This window comes from Ictidomys tridecemlineatus, chromosome 1, assembly GCF_052094955.1.
Source record: "Ictidomys tridecemlineatus isolate mIctTri1 chromosome 1, mIctTri1.hap1, whole genome shotgun sequence".
Lineage (NCBI taxonomy): Eukaryota > Metazoa > Chordata > Mammalia > Rodentia > Sciuridae > Ictidomys > Ictidomys tridecemlineatus.
In genome coordinates this window covers 32463503-32470851 of record NC_135477.1, presented here as the reverse complement: position 1 = coordinate 32470851, position 7349 = coordinate 32463503, and positions in this window count along the sequence as shown.

The window sequence follows — 7349 nt, the reverse complement described above, 5'->3', positions numbered from 1 at the left end:
TCTAGCTCAGTATGTTACCCTAGTGTGAGACATAACCAATAATCCTATGTGAATGGAAGTGAAATTAGAAGGTTATATTTGTTCATTTGACATCACATCGAATGAGTTGTTTACATTGATAGCACCACACATGCTTATTTGTACTTCATCATAAGTAACTATAAATTTAAATTTATTCCAAGTAAAGCAAATCTTTGTCTCTGGAGGACTGATAAAATCTTCATATTTTCCTGTTAATTAACAACAGACCCTCTCTAATAAACTGTTATTAAATTGATAGTCTTCAGCTGATGACATATTATAGTCAAGGAAAAGGAAAATAATACTAGCAGGCTAATGTTGTTGAAGGTTAAATGAAATTATACTCATAAAATGCTTAGCATAGTGCCTGGTACCCAGGAAGCATACAGGAAATATCTTCATCATTATCAACATCATCACCACCATCATTAAACTTTATAACACATTAGTCGACAATAACTTTCCATATCCGTATTTCATTCACAATCCCTGTGTAAGAAAGGTAATTACATCTGAGTTTATGGTCCTGACCTTGGCCAAACTTCAAGATTACCTGGTGAGACTTAGAATAATATTGGTGGCTTGAGTCCCAGATCCATTCAATTAGAAGCTCTCTCGGGGTTAGATCTAGGTGTTTGATGTTACTGGAGCTTTGCTCAGCCTATCTCTTTGCTCTGCCTATCTCTATTATCTGCCACTGTGATTCTAGAGGACTGCCAGTCTTCTTACAGAAGACATCTCCTGAGCCACTGTAACAGGGTAAGCTTGAATGTTGGACCCAAATCTGACCATCTGGAGCTATTCCACAGGAATTTTGAACTTCAGGCCAAAAAATCTAATACTCTGACCCTTCTCTGGTGACAAACAGAAGTTGCCTGTCAGAAGGAAAATGAAGGTAATATTCAGAAAGTCAAGATGAAGAAGGGAGAGAATTTTGGTCCAGTTGGTATCTCCTGTTCTAAGGTCCTGCCCCTTATAGTTTCCTTATAGGAATCAGTATATTCTCAGTTTTCTGTTACTTGCCACCAAACAAATCCCAAACAAACAAAAACAAGAAAACAAAACCTCTCCACTAATACAACTTATCTTCACTAAAAATCACATAGTTTTGCAGACTTTTGTGGATGTTTTCTCTCTGCCTGTTAATCATAGCCCTGTGAAGTAGCACCTGCTTCTTTAAAAATTGAGATGTAATTCACATACTGAAGCCAGATTTAAAGCTAGGTTAGAGTAGTTAGATAAATTGGGTCCAATATTGAGTAAGATAAAAAAAAAAATGGAGACCATTATCTAATGGAGATAGACCAGATAAATTGGGTCCAATATCGAGTAAGATAATAAAAAATGGAGACCATTATCTAATGGAGATAGACCAGAGCAGCACTTGGGGAAATTGAAATGTTAATGTCCCCCAAGGCCCAGAAGCCATCCTAAGGAACTGTTAATGAAGTAGCTCCCAGCAAACAGAAAGGTGCTAATCAAACCACCCTAGACCCTTCCTGCCCAGATGACTCCTCCAGTCCTCCTCCCACCTTTTGGCCTTCCCACCTGCATTCTGTCACTGCTGGGTAAAGGAAAACAAAGGACCGGAATGTGGGAGGACTAAAAGAAGACCTTAGCTATAAAAAAGGGAAGACCTCCCCCTTCCACGGATTCCACCTTTCTGGTCCCCTTCTTCCTCCAGGGAGAAGTCTTTTCTGCTGTCCTTTAATAAAGCTTCTACTTTCCACTCTACACTTGCCTCAGCGTGCTTCTCTGGTGCTATACTTCAACATCCGGGGAAGCAAGGACTGTCACCAGTAAACAGCAGTAACAATACCATAAAATTCACCATTTTAAGGTGTACAATTCAGTGGGTTTTTTCTTTTATTTTTTAGTATATTTGCAAAGTGTCTAACCATCATCACTATCTCATTCCAGAACATTTCATTACCCAAAAGAGAAACCTCCTTCCCATTAGTAGGCACCCCTCTTTCTCTTTCTATTGCAGCCCTTAGCAGCCACTAACCAACTTTGAGAAATTTTCATTCTCCACTTACAGATGAGAAAGTAGAGCTTTAGAGATAATAGCAGTCTGCCTTTTTCTTCTTCTTTTTTTTAATGGATGCATCATGATTATACATACTAATGAACTTCATTGTTACATATTTGAACATGCACAATATATAAAAATCTAATATGGTCAATTTCATTCCCCAGCTAGTAGATTTTTTTTTTTTAAGAGAGAGCGAGAGAGAGAGAGAGAGAGAGAGAGAGAGAGAGAGAGGATTTTTTTTTTAATATTTATTTTTTAGTTCTCGGCGGACACAACATCTTTGTTTGTATGTGGTGCTGAGGATCAAACCTGGGCCGCACGCATGCCAGGCGAGCGCGCTACCGCTTGAGCCACATCTCCAGCCCAACTAGTAGATTTCTTAAGGCTAGATCTGGAATTAAAACTCACTAAATCATCCAGCTTCCCTTTTCTGGACATATTTATGCTCAGTGTATTTCCTCAAACTATTTTATTCGCTAGCTATTGTAGATGGGCAAGGTCAAAAGAATCACTCGAAAATTGTTGCTTAAGAATTTAGAAAGAGTATTGGATTGTTCTCAGAGATCAATTCACCCAGTCATAAATGCTTTAATTTTAATAACCTTTTGTTTCTATAATGAAAGAGACTACGTCTGGTTACTTCTCTGCAATTGAAACTCACTTGATCTCCCCAGGGAAGAAAAAAAAAAGTGACTATTGAAATAAACTCAATTGAACTGAAATTGACTTTCTTATAAATCTAAGCAAGAAAACAAGCTTAAGCCTGCTTCGGAGTCATATATCTTAATATATTCTGGTTTAGTCTGTAGAGCGTCTGATCAGGATGAATAAATCTTATATAAAGTTAAGACAGAATTCAATAGAATTAGAAAAGGGAGGTCAGAGAGAAGATGTGAGTATTAAATTTTGAATGATTTGTAATTCAAACCAACTTGGAGGCTTTCTTTTTTTGGCAGATATATTAATGAGAATGATTGCCTACCGACTGCTTTAATCTAATTGTAGAAACCAATAAATTGCAATCTAATTGTTAGATGATGAAAGACAGTGATCTGGGAAAATTAATTTGTTTACATGCAGTTTTGTCTGAGTTTAGCTTTGTGGGAAACAGAACTATCCAATCTCCACTTGAGGGGTAGAAATGCACCAAGGAGTACACACCCAGAGAGCTGACTTGCTGTCCCCTTTGTGGCCTAGCTTTCCACATCAGGGAGTCTATTTCTGTCCACATAGATAATACCAGGCCTGCACACCCCAGGCTCCAGAGCCCCTCAGGGCAAAGGGCTGGAGAACAGCAAGCCTCAAAAACAATTGAGAAGCCTGTTTACAATTCTGGCTGTCTGTGTCACTGCCCTGCCAGCCTGTCTGAAGTGCTGGGGGAACACCCAGTCTTTGCAGAAGCTTGAACTTGGTGCTAGAGAACAAAACTGAATACCAGAATTTCCCCAAAGCTGAGAACAAGACCATTCACCCTCCTGTCTTATTTTCCTTCCAGTCATTCATATTGGTACCAGAAGATCCCTGCTCTTTAGTGCCCAGAGCATGTATGTGTTGAGAGGAAGGGAGAACACAGATTCCTTCCCACCCTATCCTGGACGTGCAGGTCTAATGGTCTCTCCGGTGACCAACATTAAAATATGTTTATCTGTTTATTTACAAAACCCTGGTGAGCATCTTGGGAGGCTGAGGCAGGAGGATCTCCAGTTCAAAGCCAGCTTCAGCAATGGCAAGACACTAAGCAACTCAATGAGACCCTGTCTCTAAATAAAATACAAAATAGGGCTGGGGATGTGGCTCATGGCAGAGTGCCCCTGAGTTCAATCCCCGGTACCCCCCCACACACATACACACAAAATGGTGATCTTCATGCCTCTGTCCTCTGTCCATGTTGTCGCTCTGCTGGAGCTTTCATACCTCTCTGTTGTGCAAGACTGACTCCAGCTTGTTCTTCTGCACTCACTTGGGTCCTGTAATCCTGTGGGGAAGCCTTTCCCATCCCCCCATTGCCTTCTCAGTGCCCTCAGCATAGCTACTCTAGTATCCACCCAGTTCAGCTTGCATTCTCCTACTATGATGGCCTTTGGACTCTTATTACCTTCTTTCTTTAAAAAAAAAAAAAAAATCTGAGTTTCTTATTAGATGGTTTCTTACAGAGTCTGGCCTATCATGTCTATCTCTGTATCCCAGCAACCTGATATTATGCCCACTTGCAGTAGGCATTTCCTTCATTCAAAAATATATTTTGGGGGATGGAGTTGTGGCTCAGTGGTAGAGTGCTTGCCTTGCATGTGTGGGGCACTGGGTTTGATCCTCAGCACCACATAAATAAATAATATAAAGGTATTGTGTCCATCTAGAAATTTTTAAAAATGTTTAAAATGTGTGTGTGTGTGTGTGTGTGTGTGACCTACTGTGCATCAGATGTCACGTAGAGCATATAGTACTTGCTCACTAGTTTCTCATCCCTAGTTTTTTTGCCATCTGCTGCAGTCAGTAGGAAGGAGAGCTTGCCAAGACCTGGATGGAAAAAATGAGAATAGTCTCTCTCGTTATTCTCATTTTCATTTATTGACTGCTCGTTATATGGCAAACTGTGCTAAAGGCATTCATGCACTTAATCCTTTGGTCCTGGTACTATCTTTATCTCCATTTTATAAATAAGAAAACTGAGGTACAATAGGTGTGGGGTGGGGGGAAGAGTGGAGGGTCACCAAATTAAACAGGGGGGTGTGGGGGGAAGTGAGAGGGGATAGGAATAAGAAAGACAGTAGAATGAATCAGCCATAACTTTCCTATATTCACATATAAATACATGACCAGTGTCACCCACAACATGTCAACCATAAAAATGGGAATTTATACGCTATGTATGATGTTAAAATACATCCTATTATCATGTGTAACTAAAAAGAACAATTTTTTTTTTTTAAGAAAAGAAAACTGAGGTATTTGCCCAGAGTCACTGGGTTGGCAAGTATAGCCAGAATTCAAAGCCAGGTCACCGTCACTCCATTACACTATCCGTGGAGGATGGAGAAGAGATTGTCCTTTTTCTGATCTCCATGAAAAGTACTTTTTCCTTCCCAAAGAGAGATCTCATTCAGGTCACTCAGGTGGAGACAGCTTTGGGCCTGGGCTCTGAGAAGGAAGCTCCAGCTGGTCACCCTTCTGCGTAGAGCAGCCAGGAGTTCAACGAGATTCTCACCCATTTAATAGGTGGTATAGCGTGAGGGTTAGGAGTTCAATCTCTAAACTAAATGCTCTGCATGCAAGTCTTTCCTCTATGATATCCTTTAACTTTGAGTCCTTTAACTTCCATTTCCTCATCTATAAAATGCAGAGAAGGAGAGAGATTGGAAAAGGGTGATCAACTTTCTCAGTTTGTCAAGGACTGCCCGGATTTTAGCTGAAAATCCTGCATCCTAGGAAACTCTTTCATCACAGGCAGACCAGGACCGCTGGCCACCTAAGTCGAGTGTTTTGGCTCAGGGACTAGGAGGCCCATTCAAGTTCAACATCATCAAGAATGGTGAGCAAGTTTAATATTATGATGCAGTAGCTCTGACGTTTTGCCTTATATCAGAACCAATCTGAGGACATCTTGAAACTTAGGTTCCTGGATCCAACTCCCCAAATTTCTAATTCAGTAGATCTGAGGTGGGGTCTGAGAAGTGGCATTTTTGAAAAGTTTCCAACTGACATTAAAGTTGCCAGGACTATGTTTTGAAAGTACCAATCTATGCACTTAAAAACTAACATATTGTTAACAAATAAACAAATTGTACATGAGTAGAATTTAAATTTCAGCTACCATGATGAGAAGAGGTACAATTTCATAAATGTTTATCTCTACTTCAGAGCTACCCAAATGGGGTTAAGATGGAAATAACCTGGACATGGTGGCACATGCCTATAATCCCACCTACTTCAGAGACTGAGCCAGAACGATTGAGAGCTCAAGGCTAACGTGGATGATTTAGCAAGACCCCATCTCAAACAGAAAAATACATAACAACAACAGCAACAAAAGATAAAAATAAAAATTTAATGCATAAGAAGATATGTTAATAACTCTGCTAAGAAAATAAGTATTAGTTTAATTAAGAAACAGAATAAAACAAGTAACTTAGTAGTCATATGGCATATAAATTTCTGAGTGCGTTGTCACATTTCCCAAACTTTTTGACAACAGATTTCTTTGTTCTCTAGTATCTGGAGAACATTGTTCAATTTATGATAGGGTACTAGATTCTTCTGTTAGTTAGCAACATTTCAACTCCAGTTTCTTATTTCCTTATTGGTTAAACAGTTGTAAAATAAAAGTGCATAGTATTCAAAGGTAGTAAAATACTCATTTTCCCATGGATTTTCACAGAAGTGGAATCCCTGAAACTAATGTGAGGACTGAATGGATTAACACGCACAGAGTTCTTAGGGTGGTGCCTGACACCTCATAAGAATTACGTGAGTAGGGGCTGGGGTTGTGGCTCAGTGGTAGAGTGCTTGCTTAGAATGCATGAGGCATTGGGTTCAGTCCTCAGCACCACATAAAAATAATAAAAGTAAAGATTTTATGTCCACCTTTAAAAAAAAGGAATTACATAAGTTGGACCACTTAGTAATGTTACTAACTCCTGATGCTCAGCTTCCTAGAGATGCCGGGGCTCCTCCTGCTTTGCCTGAATCTTGGTGGTTCAAATTCTTGAACTTTGTGAGATTCTTCCAAAATATTCCTTTTGGAGTATGGCAGGCAGAATAATGGCCACCCAAATACATTCATGTTCAAATCCCCAAAATAGACTTTGCAGATATGATTAAACTAAGGCTTTTGACATAGGGCTATCATCCTGGATTACCTGGTGGACCTACTATCAATACAAGAATCCTTATAAGAGAAAGAGAAAGATAGGAATGTCGGAGAAGATATGCTGATGGGAGCAGAGGCAGAGAGCGATTCAAGGATGCTACACATCTGGCTTTGAAGATGGAGGAAGGGGTCCCTGAACCAAGGGATACAGGTGGTCTCCAAAAACTGGAAAGAAACCCAGGGAATGAATTCTCCTCCAGGGCTTTAGAAGGAATGCAACATGGTCAGCCCCCTGATTTTTTTTTTTTAAGAGAAGAGAGAGAGAGAGAGAGAGAGAGAGAGAGAGAGAGAGAGAATTTTTTTTAATATTTATTTTTTAGTTTTCGGCGGACACAACATCTTTGTATGTGGTGCTGAGGGGGGCCATACGCTTGCCAGGTGAATGAGCTACTGCTTGAGCCACATCCCCAGCCTCAGCCCCTTGAT